Source organism: Diabrotica undecimpunctata, chromosome 1, assembly GCF_040954645.1.
Source record: "Diabrotica undecimpunctata isolate CICGRU chromosome 1, icDiaUnde3, whole genome shotgun sequence".
In the NCBI taxonomy this organism is placed as follows: domain Eukaryota; kingdom Metazoa; phylum Arthropoda; class Insecta; order Coleoptera; family Chrysomelidae; genus Diabrotica; species Diabrotica undecimpunctata.
Genome location: NC_092803.1, coordinates 78,656,295 through 78,673,849, shown reverse-complemented (window position 1 = coordinate 78,673,849; position 17,555 = coordinate 78,656,295). Strand labels below are relative to the sequence as shown.

Below are 17,555 nucleotides of genomic sequence, written 5' to 3'. Positions count from 1 at the left end.
TAACAAAAGGTACTACTCCAAAAACAAATGCCTAAGGCCGTGCAAACACCGAATTCTTTAGAGAAATTAATGTTTATATTATATACTAATATCTGTATCACACGGCGAAAATAGAGTCAATAATGTTTATATTATAATAACCTGTAGAGCACACAACGAGAATAGAGTCAATAATGTGTATACCATATAATAACATGTGTAGCACACGGCGAGAGAGTTTATAGTTTATTAAAACGCGATAAATGTCTTAAATTACACTGAGAGTTTACTTTTCAATTAAATTTTTCGCACACGCGGTAAATGTCTACAAATGTCTACTAATAAATTTTTTAAAGAGATAGTCTTTTTGAAAAGCGGTTCACTTTGTGCATAAGCGAAATTATAATATGGAAAAATCTCACCCAATTTGTCCAGTAGTTTACAGCAACAGGCACAAACACCAGATAAAATTCACTTCTGTCCCTTTGATTTAGAGTTTATCGCGACACATTAGTCTTTTCGAGGGTCTTTTAATCACATTTATATAAATATGCAAACCTAAGAGTAAAGTACAAACAACGCGATCACCAAACACAAAATCCGGCTCGAAGGACCAAAAATAATGTTGGAACTTTGATTGATCTCCAACAATTGTTCGGGAGAAAGCTTATTAAATTCCTTTCCCTGTGCGTGTACAGTACCAAATATTTTAGGACCATGGACTGTACAAGAGTTTCCTTCGATATAGATAAGCAGACTTCACGGCGATGGTTCAGTATGTGTTTGGTTTTATAGGGATTTGTACTTAGAGAAAAATAAGCGTAATTAATCGATACTACACATTTAATACCGAGAAAATATTTACAAAGGCACTATTACTAAATAAAGAGTTCGCTTTAATAAATTGTTCATTTTTATACCGGCGTTTTAGGGGCGCGCGACTATAGAGAAAACTTAATGCACTTTTTTTTACCGCACTTTTGACAGTCTGTCAAATACAGTCTGTCGCATAAGATAAAATTCAACATTTGTGGAAACGAAAAATAAACTGAAATTAATATAAAATGTTGTTTTTACAACAATATTTATATATATATATATATATATATATATATATATATATATATATATATTAACAAATAAAAATAGTAGTAATATGCCAAATTTGACTAAAAAATTAACCATTCTTTACTGTTTAACGTTTTATCGAATCTTGTGTATTAGTGTTCATTAAAAGTGACACCCAACTTTCTCCCCGTGTGCGACCCTGAACTTAACCTACCCCAGGCTGGGCCAAGTGAATATTAAGCGCTATTTAAAAGGTATTCAGGTGCAAAAGGTCACGTCCGAAACATTAAATCTGGACGCTCTTCATGTTTTGCGTGCCAAATCAGTTTTGATTCTTTGTTGACACGAATCCATTAAAGAACGAACAAGGGTGAAGGGTGAATGTTATGTCAAAGCTTATTACGTAAAAATAATAAAAGCACTTTATAATGGAAATAGGAGAGCAGAAAAGACCGATATCGTATTTTAGCTAAAGTGAGTTTTTTTTGGTCATTTAATTACTGATTGTTTTTGGTCAAGCATTAGTAATCAGTAATTATCAATACAGTTTGAATAAGATACAAATACAGTATTATATCAATATGCTCAGAAAACTTGTATTATTGATATTGCCAAAAAAGAAGTACAGTATGCGTCACTATAGACTAGGTTCATACTATATTTTCTGTATTTTTAAAATATAAATAATATTTTCAAAATTGAATAAAGTAATTTTTCAAATTATTTGTTATTTTTTTATAAATTTTATATAGACTTTTTATAGATTTTAATAAAAGTGAAGAACTTTACAAATTGTATGCCGCTCAATGCGTAAATGGACTCTTTTAACTGTTTAATGTGACTGCGAACCACGAACCAATATTTAGTGTTTCGTAGCGCTACTTTCATGACGCTCGCCTTTTTGGGGAATTTTACTATTGAGAAAAAGTAATACGACCCAGTATAGAAGTTTTGCTTGAAAAAAATATCTACACTCACTACTCAAAAAGCGTTCCTCTGCATAGTTTTATGTTGTTTAAAACTTAATGTTTTCGCCCAATACTAATAAAAATATGACATTAGTGTATAGTCCAGTCCTCAGAGTACTGACCCCTAACAATCATAGGAACAAGATGAATTTTGCAGAGAATAATAATATAAGCAACTCGCAGGTGGGTAAAACGCAAAACAATCGATTTACCATTTTACCATGATTTACCACAATCTGTACGACGCAGAAAAAAATATTTCAAACCAAAAATATAGCTAAGATAATTATAAACAAAAAATGTTTATTAGCACTTTTTGTGTGAAATAAACCGTTCTCTCAGAAACAACGCTTGAAGCGACCGTCGATTTTAAATGTCAGTTATCACGCGAAATCAACGTTCAATAAAATTTGTATCAGCTAGAAGATAAAAATTCAATATTTGTTGATAGAAGTGTTGTATCGATAAATGTCAAGATGGGTTTAAAAGAGAAAGAGTGCAGCTTTCGTATGCAGTTTCCTTATTTTGCCGAAAATAAACTTAGGTTTTATAAAAGTGGGAAATAAATAAACGTGGCGCGACTTTTGCCATTTTTTACGATTCTCATGAGATTAATAAAATTGAACACTTTCATTGACCAGTCTTAGTAAAATTTCCATTTTTAGAGATCCATTTTTAAAACCTATGACATGAAATTTCAATTTTGAGTGGTGGCAACAAATATGAGGCATTTGAAATATGAATAAAAAACGTTGAATTTAATGTTTTACATTGCAAACGATCGCAGGTCACGGGAAATGCCTCCAAAAAGACGGTTTTCGTTGTAGTTCATAGCAGAAGTTTGTTTTTTTTTTTTTTTGAAAAACGCAATAGTGTAATTGAAAAAAAGTTTTAAACGTTTTAGATCGTTCGCTATGTGAAAGTTTAAATTCAGCGTTTTTTAAGCATATTTTAAATGCCCATTTCGACCCATAAAAACATTTGTTGCCAAAACTCAAAACTAAAATTTCATACTATAAGTTTTGAACGTTAGAAAAATCATAAAAAATGGCCAAAATCGCGCCAAAATGGCCAAAAAATTTCATGTTAATTTATAAAAACCATCTTTGTTTTATTGAATTCCAAAGTTCTATACCTCTAAAAAAAAACCCTTTATTTTTTTGATTTTTAATATATAACATTTCTTTCACTATTTCTTTTTTTTGTTTAGGTTCCATCTAAACGGCGAAGGTATGTCCAACTAAGGGTAAGCGATAAATATGGTCATTGTTCTTTTTTAACTTTTTCTGCCTTTTACTTTATCTTATTTTTTTCGGTATTTTTTATTTTTCCTGTTGTTACTAGAGAGTTCTTTTATATATTTTTTACTTACTTTTGCATTAAACGTAATACTTTTAGAAATAATAATGTAAAAAGATAAAATACCAGTAGTTGGCTGTATAGTACTATACTTACCATAGCTTAAAAAAACTTACACAGAAGTAAAGAGTTACAGTCTGTCTCAAACCCTTCTTCGATCGTAATCGGCTAAATATGAAAAGGTTATTTTTTTTTTAAATATGGAATAAAAACTTTAACAATTCAATTTTTTTTAATTTACATATTAGAGGTCCCGTCCTGTATATAAGTTTTATTAAAATCAATGATTACGGGGGATATGTGGCTGGCATCAATTATATCTTGTAATGGGTAGCTCTTTCGGGGCAACAGACTCAGTAAAACACAGGTTTGAAATAAAAATAAATCTATTAAGTATATATATACAATAAATAAAAACTAAAAAAAAAGGAATTCTACGTTGTATACTTATAAAACAAAAATAAAATGAATTCTACGTTTCCGTCTGGGTCCCGCGATGAATGAATTCCCCGGCAAACGTCTATAAAAGAAAAGAAATTAATTAGTACTACTAATATACTCGCTTTCGCTTCAATTCAGCGAAAGCTCCGAATATGCTCGCAAACAAAATATTTAGCTGTGCAGACCCGCGGCAATGTTCAATACACAATGCCGACGGGTTCCGCTTGGCTAAGGACAGAGTATGATCCTCAATACGGAAATCTCTGTCCCGGTTGGTTCTGTGCAGATCCACGGTAATGCTCAATACGCAATACCGATGGGTTCCGCTTGGTTAGGGACAGAGTATGATCCTCAATACGGAACTATCTCTGTCCAGAATGGCCCGCTGGTTCACTACACCGGCGAGTCAGGGAGCCTAGAGCGCTAGCTACAAGACTGTCTAATTCCGCTATTCACACGCCTTAAATAGCCGTTTGAATCCCACTACACCGTCAGGTTGTAGAAGTGGATGCGCAAATATTGACACTCCCACGGTTCGAACTGTTAAACGATCAGAGCATCGTTACACCCCCTTCTCTTTGAAAAAAAAAAAGTAACATACCTTTTTTTTGTGTATATGGTGTCTACAGCCTCGTGATGCCATCTATCCCTCTCGGTATCTTTATTACAATCTTCCTCCTATTGTTACAGCATATCCTGTATCTTTTGGTCCCCCTCTCGATCAGCTGTTTTGGGACGATTTCTATAAGATCGGCGTGTTTCCCGGGTTCCGGTTCTCCTGGAGTGAACGCGGATTGGGCTTCTTGTCCCGTTTTAGTATCAGGTACGCTCTTCTTCCTCGGTGGGGTTGGTGGTGTCCCAAAAAGTTCGTGGAACCTCTTCATGATCCTCTCCGCGTCTTTTCCTGGTGTCACGGGTAGTTCGGGTCTCTCTGGCGTTCCCAGAGGGGCCATCTCTTCCGGTATCTCTAATATGTCTTCCATGTTTGATGTTGATGAACTGAATTCTGCTTGCTAGCATTGCCACTTAAATACCGTTTGGTTGTGGTGGGGATTGGATTTCTGTAGTAACATTTCCCCCCTCCCATGGTTTTAAATCTTTTACATGCGCCGTCATCTGCTTGCGGCTACTACTATCGGCCAATTTCAGTTTTACTATTACTGGTGATATCATTGACGTTACTATGTATGGCCCTGAGTACTTCGGCGCTAGTTTGCTGTTGAAAGCTGCACTAGCCGATGATAGATGGTGTTCCTTTTTCATGACTCGATCTCCTGGATGTGGCCGCCAGTCTCTTCGTCTTAGATCGTAATATTTCTTTTGGTCCTCGAAAGCGTGTTCCATGTGCACTTTCGCTAGTTCTCTTAACTCTTCTAACTTGTTTAAGTTTTCTGCATACCCCTGTATATCTTGTCCATTTGTCGCCTCTGTTGTGTCTAATTCCCTTCCGAAATTAAGAAGCGCTGGTGAAAATCCTGTTGAATCGTGTCTTGCCGAATTTATGGCGTAGCAGAATTCTGGTATGAATTTGTCCCAGTCTTTATGGTTATCCTCCACGTAAGTAGCTATCATCGTTTTCAGTACTTTGTTCATTCGTTCTACTGGATTGCATTGAGGTGAGTACGGCGGTGTTAGAATGTGATTTATGTTATAGGACTTTAGGAACGCCTTAAAATTTCCGCTTGTAAATTGCGCGCCGTTGTCCGAGATGATTTTCTTCGGGATACCGAATTGCATGACTACTTTAGATCGTAGAGTGTCGATGATTGAGTTCGTAGATGCTGCTCTTATTGGCTGGGCGACGACTCATTTGGTAAACCGGTCTTGCACGACTATTAAGAAAATGTTTCCTTTTACAGATCTTGGGAATGGTCCCATTAAATCAACTGAGACAGTATGCCAAGGCTTTTCTACAGTGGACGGTTGCATTTTCCCGGCTGGTTGCGTTTGAGACGGTTTATATTGGAGGCACTCCGTACAGGCTCTAACGTAGTCTGCAATTTGTTTAAACATCTTAGGCCAATAGTACTTTTGCGCTATTCGGCAAATTGTTTTTGCAATTCCTAAGTGGCCTGCTGTGGTCGAGTCATGATTTTCCTCCAAAATATCTTTCCTTTTATATCTTGGTACGCACAATTTCCATGGGTTATTAAACTCTGGGTCGGCTAAATTACGGCTGCTCCAAACGTGTTTATATAATTTCCCGTTTGATATTTGTAAATCCGGGAAATCGTCTGGGTTCTGGAGTACATTCCTATATAAATTATCGTACCAACTGCATGATTCCAGTTCTGATGCTAATAATTCCGACTCTAATTCTTCGCTCTGGTTTTCTTGTGGTTGTCGTGACAAAGCATCTGCTACCTTGTTGAGGACTCCCTTTCTATATATTACCTCGAAATCGTACTGTTGCAGTTCTAAACTCCACCTGGCTAACCGACCTGACGGGTTTTTAAGGTTCTTCAGCCATTTGAGGGACTGATGGTCTGATATGACCTTAAAATTGTATCCTTCTATATACGGCCTCATTTGCTTTATCCCGTACACGATGGATAGACATTCTTTTTCCGTTGTGGAATATTTTGTCTCGGCTGGTGTGAGGGTTCGACTAGCATATGCAATTACTTTATCCTGGCCGTCGTATTTCTGTGTTAGTGCAACTCCAAGTCCACAGTTCGACGCATCTGTTTGCAGGTAAAATGTTTTCGAAAAATCGGGGCATGCTAATACTGGGGCCGATGTAAGTTTTGATTTTAGCTCTTCAAACGCGTTTTCCTGCTTATCGGTCCATTTCCATCTTATCTTCTTCTTCAGAAGCATGTTTAGCGGTCCTGCTATTGTCGAATAGTTCTCTATGAATCGGCGGTACCATGATGTTATTCCTAGGAACCGGCGGAGTTGACGCACGTTTCTCGGTGCTGTAAGTCCGGTTATAGCGTTGGTTTTCTCCGGGTCAGTTTTTATTCCTTCTGCTCCAACCACATGTCCTAAGTATCTGAGTTCTGACTGGCAAAACGTGCATTTCTCGAAGTTCAGCTGTAATCTGGCTTCTTTCAGTCTTCGGAAAACTTCATGTAGGTGATTTAAATGCTCTTGGAGCGTTTTAGATATTACTACGATATCATCCAAGTAGGCAAACGCGAATTCCATATCGGGAGGTATTACCTTATCCAGTAGGCGTTGGAAAGTGGCTTCTGCGGAATGCAGTCCAAATGGGGTGGTTTTGAACTGAAAATGGCCTTTTCCGGGTACGCTGAATGCTGTCACTGGGCGGCTTGTTTCTTCTAGGGGTATTTGAAAATATCCCTGTTTCAAATCGAAGGTCGATATAAAATTTGCTTCCTTAAGTCTATCCAGAATTTCCGATATTCTGGGTAACGGATATGCGTCCTTATCTGATAGTTCGTTGACTTTTCTAAAGTCAATGCAAAATCTGTACGAGTTATCCTTTTTCCTAACTAGTACAATCGGTGAACTCCAACCACTTGTGGAGGGTTCGATGGTTCCTTCTTTTATCATCTTGTCCACTTCTTGGTTGATGATCTGTAGCATTGCGGGATTGTGCCGCCTGTAAGGCTGCTTGACTGGATCGCACTTTTTCTTCAATTTTATTTCGTGTCTTATTAAGTTGGTGGGTCCTGTTATGTTCTCAAACTCCCTTAGTTCTTTTCTTAGGAACCTTTCTAACTCCGTATTTTGAGTGGAGTCTTTTAAAGTGTTACAAGTCTCTTCTTGATGTTGTATGTATTGTTTGGTCGTATGTTTATCGAATTTAAGTTCGATAGAATGGTTCCTGAGGAATTCCACTCCTATTAATGCATCTTCCGTCAACCCTGGCATTACTATGAATGTTTGTCGGGTTTGTAACTTATCGATCTCGCATTCAATTGTCAACTTCTGGTTAAGCTCAATTGACGCTCCATTTGCTAGTCTTGTTCTCCCGCTGTAGCTATCTAGAGAGTCCTTGTATATCTGAGCTATTCTATCCCCGACGTAATTTTTAGTAGTTCCTGTGTCTATGAGCGCTCTGTATGTTCTTTGCTCTATTTTTAGTGATGCGAATAGTCGAATGTCATTGCTTGCTGGCTGTGTAACGGCGAAAACGAATGGAGTCGAATCTTGTTTTACAGACTGGGACGACTCCTTGTTTCTCCAGTCTGTAATTCGTTTCCCTGACGCCTGAAACAGCAGTCGCTGCTGTAAACCCCTTCTCTGCCGCAACGCGAACAAAACTTTTTCCATGGGTTTTTGCAGTTTTTACGGCTGTGACCTGGCATCTTGCATCTAAAGCATGCCGTTTTCGCATCGTACTCTGCTTGCTCCGTGCGTCTCCAGTTTCTACGGCAAATCTGATTTGCTCGGGTCTTTTCGTCTTCTAGAGCTTCGTATTCTTGGGCTAAATCCTGTAATTCGGCTAAGTTTCCGAAATCCCGGCGGCGAGCATAAAGCTTATATTCTGGTAACAAATTTTTGTATATCCTTTCGAGTTCTTGGTTTTTAGAAAAAGATCCTTCTCGTCTGATTAATGTTTGAATCTCCGTTATATATCTATCTACTGGTTCGTTCTGTCTCTGTTTTCTGTTTCGGATTTCCTCTTCTAGTTGTAGCAAATATCCCCTGGGATAGAAAGCTTTTTTAAAATCTTCGCTGAAATCTGTCCATGACTTCCAATTTTTGTTATTGTTTCTGTACCATAACAAGGCGTGGTCTCCTAATAATTCTGGTAATGCTCTTAGTAGATCTTGTTTATCGATCTCGTAGGCCAAGCTTAATTCGTCTATCCTCTCTAAGAATTCTATTGCATCCGAATGTTTCTTGTCGAAGTGTGTGTTCCACTTTCGTACTTGATTTAGCAATTCTGGTTGCCCCATTTGTTTCGTTATTGCTAATTCCTGTAATTGTCTTCGGATGCCCGAAATTTCCTGGGCCAGTGTGTCGGATTCTGTTCCCTTGGAAGTTTTTTCTTTTGGGATTGTTCCTGTAGCTTTCTCACGATTTTTAAAATAGGTTCTGAGTCGTTCTCTCAATTCGTCGACGGCTCCCTTGGGATCTAGGCCGTATTTTTCGGCCTCGCTCTGCAATTCCTCTTTGCAAAGTCGGTTTATCCACGACGTACCTGTTACTGAGTCTGTGTCTTTATCTGTCGGCATTTTATTAATTTTTGCTCTGGCGCCAGTTTGTGATGGGTAGGTCTTTCGGGGCAACAGACTCAGTAAAACACAGGTTTGAAATAAAAATAAATTTATTAAGTATATATATATACAATAAATAAAAACTAAAAAAAAAGGAATTCTACGTTGTATACTTATAAAACAAAAATAAAATGAATTCTACGTTTCCGTCTGGGTCCCGCGATGAATGAATTCCCCGGCAAACGTCTATAAAAGAAAAGAAATTAATTAGTACTACTAATATACTCGCTTTCGGTTCAATTCAGCGAAAGCTCCGAATATGCTCGCAAACAAAATATTTAGCTGTGCAGACCCGTGGCAATGTTCAATACACAATGCCGACGGGTTCCGCTTGGCTAAGGACAGAGTATGATCCTCAATACGGAAATCTCTGTCCCGGTTGGTTCTGTGCAGATCCACGGTAATGCTCAATACGCAATACCGATGGGTTCCGCTTGGTTAGGGACAGAGTATGATCCTCAATACGGAACTATCTCTGTCTAGAATGGCCCGCTGGTTCACTACACCGGCGAGTCAGGGAGCCTAGAGCGCTAGCTACAAGACTGTCTAATTCCGCTATTCACACGCCTTAAATAGCCGTTTGAATCCCACTACACCGTCAGGTTGTAGAAGTGGATGCGCAAATATTGACACTCCCACGGTTCGAACTGTTAAACGATCAGAGCATCGTTACAATCTTCTTACAATTCAAGAAAATGTCGTGGTTCTAAAAAGAACCGTTTTAATACATATAAATATCCATAACGGTAATATTTTAAGATATTTCCTCAATATCATTCCTGAATTCACAATTTGAGTCAGTATCTGATTCGTTAAAATCAATAATTATAGGAGATATGTGGCTGGCATCAATTTTTTTGGCTGTCTTCCAGTATTCATTTATGATATCTTCTGCATGTCTTACTATTGCTTACATTTTTCTGGTGTCACCTTAAAGTTAACCACAATTATTATCCAATTATTATCTACGAATTTTAGTACGCTTGAATTACCTGTTCTAATGCTTCTTTCTCAATACTTAATACAGTACTTTCATTTACAGTACCTGCAGAACTTGAAATGCCAGTATATTTAATCTGTAGAATAAAACAAATATAATCTCATTTACTAAATATCTCTATCTATCTATTATTTATCTGGTAAATGTTTTTTTACCATCTCCAATAAGTCAGGTTTCGTCATGTTTGTTGAAACACGTCATATCTTCATTTTAACCATTCTACTAAAGAGTGTTTAGTCCAACTTGAATTTGGTATTTTTTCAACTATACTGGAGTGGTAAGGTGCATTGTCCATAATTATTAACGACAGTTCTTCTGAATTTGGCAAAAGTTGATATTCAAAGTTGTTTAAATCATGATAATCTTCAGTTTTTTTTTCACTGTTGAAAATTATACTGCAATAAATCAATGAATCCCTTTTTACAATCCTCATGGAGTACAATATATCGTACACCTTCTCCGGTCGTCCTTCTAACAGCATTAATGCTGCCATCTTGCTAACTCTTGCGGAATCTTCCCCTGCTATACATCCAGGTATCATCCAAGAAAATTGGTTGCAACGGATTTGCAACCAAAATTATAAAAAAAATCATAAAAATTTACATATTTACCTGTAAGCTGTAAAAAAATACATGTTTAATAAGATACTTAAAGATGTATATCGTCTCTACAAAAATAAAATATTAAGTTACAATAAAAAATTATATTTATTAAACTTTCAAATTTAAACAAATATGAATATACTTAATATTTTAAAAATTAACAATAAACATTGTTGTCAATAATTTTATAAATAAAAAAGATTGTAGCCTTTAAATATCTGAAACAAACTTCATGCGCAAATTAATTTAATTAAAACTAATATTTCAACATAAAAAATAATAATTAAATAAACATTGGACTACAGTCTAATTCGAATTCAATAGCCATTCTTTTATTTATATTAAAATTACGTTACAAGAAACAAAACAGGAATTTCCATTACTCTCATACTAAAATGTTTAAGTTACAAGACTAAATATATAGATACTTTTTCTAAATGTGCCTATCTTCTAGAGATGTTGGCGACCACATTTACCCATCTTATTCTATTCACAGCAGCTCGAAATAGGTCAGTTGACGTTAGACCAGTCCACTTCTTAAGATTGGCCAGTCAGGATATACGTCTACGTCCAGGGCTTCTCTTACTTTCAATCTTGCCTTGTAGAATCAACTGTAGAAGTCGGTATTTATCATTACGCATGATGTGGCCGAAGTAAGCCAATTTTCTGTGTTTTATGGTGTTAATAATTTCTTTGTCTTTTCCTAGCCTCTGGAGAATAGTTATATTACTTATGTGATGTATATATGTGACCCTCAACATTCGTCGGTAGCACCATGTTTCAAATGTCTCTAATCGTTTTATGAAATCTTTTGTAAGGCTCCAGCTTTCTACTTCCTAGAGGAGGACACTAAAGACGTAACATCTAAGAATTCTTATGCTTATATTGATACTTAAAGATAAGTTGCAGAGAATCTTCCTAAGGCTGTTGAAAGAGCTTCTGGCTTTTTCAATACGAGTTTTTATTTCGTTGTTGTGATCCCAAGTATCCTTAATATGGCAGCCCAAATAGCATATGTTTTCCTCTCTTTCTAACGGTGTATCGCCTATTGTAATTTGAGCGTTCATGTTGGTTGGTGTTCTTACTAATGATCATTATTTTTGTCTTCTTGCAATTTAGTTTTAGGCCGTGTTTGTTACATGCTTCTACAACTTTATCAATCATCCTTTGAAGCCCCTACGTACTATCTGCCATCAACACTGTATCATCTGCATATTTAATATTGTTTATAAGTTGGCCATTTACAGCAATCCCATCTTCTGATTCGTCCAAGGCCTCTCTAAAGATGTTTTCAGAGTATATGTTAAATAATGCCGGTGACAATATGCAACCCTGTCTAACTTTTTTTTCAAATGTGAAGATCTCGGACAGTTTATTTTCTAATCGTACTGTTGCTTTCTGTTGAAAATATAAGTTTGAGATCAGTCTTATATCCTAACCATCTAGTCCTGATGTTTTTAGGATATCCATTAGTTTCCTATGTGGGACTTTATCAAATGCCTTCTTGAAATCAATGAAACATGCATACACATCGCAGTTAACATCCGTGGTTTTCTGTATTAGAACTTGCAAACTAAAAAGTGCTTCCCTCATTCCGAGTCCTGCTCTGAATCCAAATTGAACTTCACTCAGGTGTTCTTTTAATTTGGTGTGTATGCGCGAGTGAATGATAATAAGGAGTACTTTAAGTAAATGGCTTATCAAATTAATTAATCTATGTTCTTCACATTTTCTAGCGTTTGGTTTTTTAGGAAGTGGAATGAATATTGATAGTAGCCAGTCTTTGGTAAGTAACCAGTCTCGAAGAGCTGCGATTTGGTGTGCCTCTAATAGCTTTCAAATTTCACCATGCACCTCATCAGGTAATGGTGATTTCCCATCTTTAATCCGCTTAATGGCCACAGTTATTTCTTCGTTTGTTAGTTCTGGGCTGTATGGATTGTTTATTTCAGTTGGACTTCGTGCTGCATCTTCGAATAATTCTTGCACTGATTATTTCCATCTTCGTAATTCGTAATACAACTATGCCTGTATTGCGTTGTTTTCTGGTGTTCTGTACCTCTTAAATTTTTTTGTGCATATGGAAATCGTCATGTTTGCGTTGTAGTGTTTCAACTTCCGTACATTTCTCCGTCAGCCATGCTTCTTTTGCTCCTTTTATCTCCTCTAGTATAGTCTTATGCAACTTTTTGTATTCGTTGTCATTTCTACCTTTTAATTTTCTTCGATCTTCCATCATCTGCAATATTTTATCTGTCATTCATTCTTGCTTCTTTTTTCTTTTTGATTTTAGATATTCATGCGCATTTGTGGTAATAGATGTCTTCATTTCGTTCCACTGTTCTTCTATGCCTCTAGTAGTGTCTTCAACTAATTTCGCAAAATTCTTATTAATATCTGTTTTTACTTTTTTCTGGGTGTTATGTTCTTTTAGTTGACTTATATCTATCTTGGGCCTTATATATTCGTATGAATTATTTTGATTCGTATGTTAATATTTGCAAAAAATATAGATACGTTTGCAATTAACCATGAAAGAAAACAAAAACAGTAAATAAATTAGTTAACACTCACATTATGACGAAAGTCATTGACCCCTGAAAGGCACCACACTAGGTCGGAACTATCAGAAGTCCATAACGCGGTTAGTAATTATTCTCCTAAAACCTGTCGCAATGAAAGTTTTTTGTTTTTAAATCATCCTGAATTAAATGTAATTGTATTTTCATGCGAGACAAATATTCGTTTGTTGTGTAAATTAAAAACTTTGTATATGGATGGTACCTTTTCATACAGTACCAAATATTTTCTACAATTATTTACTATACATGTCTTGGAAAATGGACATTATGTTCCTTTAGCATACTGTTTGTTAAAGGACAAATTGTCAATGACATACAAACATTTATTTTCTTTATTAAGGTCTAAGATTTTTGAAACATTTCAATTATCATTAGAGCCAACTGAAATATTTGTGGACTTTGAAAAAGCAATTCACTGTGCTTTATTGTATATGTGGCCCAATGCAAAAATTAGTGGATGCCGTTTTCACTTACACCAAAACTGGTTTAAAAAAATTCAATCTTACAAGAATTACAAACCCTTACAAGGGTTTGGTACAAGAATATAAGGATACAAATTCAGAAATTGGAAAATGGTTAAGGCATACGTTTGGTTTAACTTATTTAAATCCAGCAGAAATTGAAGAATGATTTCTTTATGATTTAATGTCATATAAACCTATAAACACAACACTTGATATATATGCAGATTATTTACTGGAAAATTACATTTTCGATAGCGCTCTATTTCCACCACACATTGTCTAATCAGAATCCGTCTATTGCGAGGACCACAAATGCATGTGAATCCTTTCATTCGAGATTTAATTCTTCTTTTTATTCAACACATCCTTCTAATTTTATTTTTATTGAAAAGTTAAAAGAATTTCAAGTAGACACTTATGTCAAAATAAATAGTTTACATATAATAATAATAGTCTCCCGTTTTTTACCGCTGTCGCGGCTTTGGGAGTATAGCAGGGTAGTCTGCTATATCTAGGGCCTACGGTATACAAGGAAGGTAACACGGCCAGTGCTACGCTTCAACCTTCTATTATTACCCCTGGTTTTACCCAAGGTACTCATTTTTATTCAGGGTGAGTCGACCTGGGGCCTATAGACATTTTTAAAATATCTAGATGTTCTTGCCGGCGGTGGGATTCGAACCCCGGACCACCGGCTTGCGAGTCAAGCATCCTACCGCTTGCGCTACGCAGGCCCTGCATATACCACATTGTTTACATATACCAGCAAAAATCAAAGATACTACTGGTAAGGCTAAATTGGCATTTTTTGAGAAAATGATGGATAAACTACGATCCCAACAAATACGTAGGTTAGATTTTATAAAAGCTGTATCTTATCATTCCTATAATACCAAATAAATCATTGTATACAAGTATAATAACGGTAAAATGTACAAAAATTAGGTACTTATATTTAGATATTATTACAGTTATAAAGAAATAAAATGCATATTACTTTTATTAAAATAAATAAATTAATTAATTATGGTATTTTATTTATGTCGCAGCTATATTTATTTGGTGTCGAATATACCTGTAAGATAAAAACGGGAATTGGGGCTGGTGTGGAAAATTGCCATTAAATTTTAGTCGCTACCTGCTTAGTGTCGAAATTTCCTACGCCCCACATGATCAGACCACAGACAGGAACCGGTCGTTGGCTTCCACAGCCCTGAAAACTGGTAGGCCCTCCAGATCTGGGCGATAATGGTATGGAAAAAGGTATGTTTACCCACTTCGGCAAAAATATTGACAAAGACGGTTGGTCTCGGCATTGACCAAAAAATGGTCTATTAAAATGAATTGCTAGTGGACTCTATAAATATACAAAAAAAAAGTATTCTTACTATTGCAATTATTTAAAAACGGAGAATGATCAACTTACCACAAAATAAGTGCATTTCTCGATTATAACTGAACTACATATTATATACACGTCTAAATGCATATTTATTACAGACAAAAAACTAACTGAAAATGAGCTTTTGGCTTTTTTATAAGTTAGCCAAAACTAATTAACAAAGTGGTGATTTTCGCTTACGTGGGAATATTTTACCACTTTACATTATTCGTGGCCAAAACAAATTAAATTTTGAGGGTTTTTGTGAGACTAATACTTGAATGAAGTAGTTTTAAAAAAATGTGCTCGTTTATGGGACATAGGTATGAATACTTTAACCCTAAATATAATTTATTACAAAAAGAGAACTTTTAAATACACACACTTATACGTATTCAGAGGGATAAAAAATATTAATCTCTAGACAGAGTTAACCTGAAAATACAGTCTCATCAAAAGTTTTAAATTTGAGAGAAATTAACATGCCACAAACAAATGTAGGAACCCTTATATTACATAAAAATCATGGTTAATTTTAATATTATAAGAACACTAGGTCGACGTTATAAGATGTAAATGAAGGCAACATACATCTTCCCTTTGTGAAAAAAAGACAATTACTTTAAATATTTTTCACTGATGATGGTCCGAGTAAACCGAAAACGTTTTAAATATTTTAAATCCTTTTGGATGAATTTTAAATTATTTTTCAATAGAATAATCCATTATATATAAGAAGTCTTTACTTAACTTATTAAACTGTTTATTCGGGCTGTTGGGCCGTTGTCTTCTGTTGAGATTTGTTCTCGACGTTTCGCCAACACTAGGGGTTGGCATCTTCTGGAGATGTTGATGCTTCGCTTGTAAGCAGAAACTGACGACGCTTTGTACTACGGAGGCAATATTTATTATTCCCACTCGCCTCCCCTCCACTGGTTTCGGCTTGAGGGGGCGTGTCGTTGTTTATAGTAGCTTTTCGTAGTTTAAGATCGGTAAAAGACAAACGCGACCCATTAGCAACGGCCGGAGTATACCGAATACCATGCACATGTGGAATGGTATATGTGGGAACCACAAAAAGACACACCAACACCAGGATAAATGAACATAATAGCCATTGTCGTTTAGGACATATCGACAAATCTGCCGTTGCCGAACACGCTTTGGGAAGCGGAGAACATCGAATACTATTTGAAGAAACACAGATGCTGGACAAAACTTCACAGTACTACCCACGGTTATATCGGGAAGCGGTGGAAATATACAAGCACCCAAACAATTTCAATAGGATAGAAGAAGGACTAAAAATCAACAAAACATGGATACCAGTATTAAAATCCACAAACGCCCTTCCCGCCAAACACGGAGATAGAAAAGCTACTATAAACAACGACACGCCCCCTCAAGCCGAAACCAGTGGAGGGGAGGCGAGTGGGAATTATAAATATTGCCTCCGTAGTACAAAGCGTCGTCAGTTTCTGCTTACAAGCGAAGCATCAACATCTCCAGAAGATGCCAACCCCTAGTGTTGGCGAAACGTCGAGAACAAATCTCAACAGAAGACAACGGCCCAACAGCCCGAATAAACAGTTTAATAAGTTAGACGATGGCCGTGAAAGCCTAACGCAATTTATCAAGTCTTTACTTATATGTAAGTTATTTACTTTTAGAGATATTTATTCTTTACATAGTTTCTTATTGCTTTATTCGTTATATATCCACTCAAAATAATTTTTTAAGATAAACACAAATATTTAGATATTCATAACAGTCAAAAATTCAATAATGGAAATATAGCTGACTGCTCGCCGAAAATATTAGTTAAAACTTCACTTCATCATTTTTATCATAAAATATGTACTCCAGAAATATTTTAATCCAGTCAGTTTCTAAGCACAATTTTGAAATTGAACAGACGAACTAAATTTCCCAAGTGTTTTGACTTTGTAACCATACACGTCTCGGAACTTCGCAAACAATCTCGAATGCAAATACGGCCCAACCTAACTGAACGTAAACGTTACTACCTAATATAACTTCGAATATAGCCTAAAACTTTTTAAATGAGATTAAAATGAATAAAAGAGCAGCTGTTTCGTGAAAACTGTTCTCAAAAATATGATCAGGTTTCAAAATATAAAAAATTTGTTGAAATTTTACAAATAATGGGTCAAATTGTATGTTAATATTAAAAATTAATAGTTTTACTGAAAAAATTTTTATTGTATATGGATATCTGCGAAAAATATTATATCACAATATCGTGTAATATATTTTATACACTCTTTTGTGTATAAATTTTGTGTAATAAATTAAGAAAATTTAAAGTAATACACAATAATAACATAATTTTTGACCGATAATTGTCAAAATGAGTGTAACTTTCTAAATTTGTTCAACATCTACAAATAAATAATTATTTATGGGAAGATAGTAAATTTACTAAAATTAGTAAATTAAATGATAGTAAATTATAAAATATGATAATTCAGAAAACAGCATTGCATACTTATTATAAA

At 35.5% G+C, this 17,555-nt stretch overlaps 1 protein-coding gene across 5 annotated transcripts in view; it reads left to right on the top strand.

Moving 5' to 3' along the window:
* LOC140439400 (uncharacterized) overlaps window positions 1-17,555 on the top strand; it is a 743,908-nt gene that overhangs the window by 171,677 nt on the left and 554,676 nt on the right. For 3 of the 5 annotated variants that reach the window (XM_072529318.1, XM_072529286.1, XM_072529301.1), the window contains exon 2: window positions 3,226-3,261. The exons of 1 other annotated variant lie outside the window; for it this stretch is intronic. The gene's annotated coding sequence lies outside the window, so the exon portion shown is untranslated. The remainder of the gene's footprint in view (window positions 1-3,225; window positions 3,262-17,555) is intronic. One more of the 5 variants, XM_072529293.1, reaches the window with a different exon arrangement.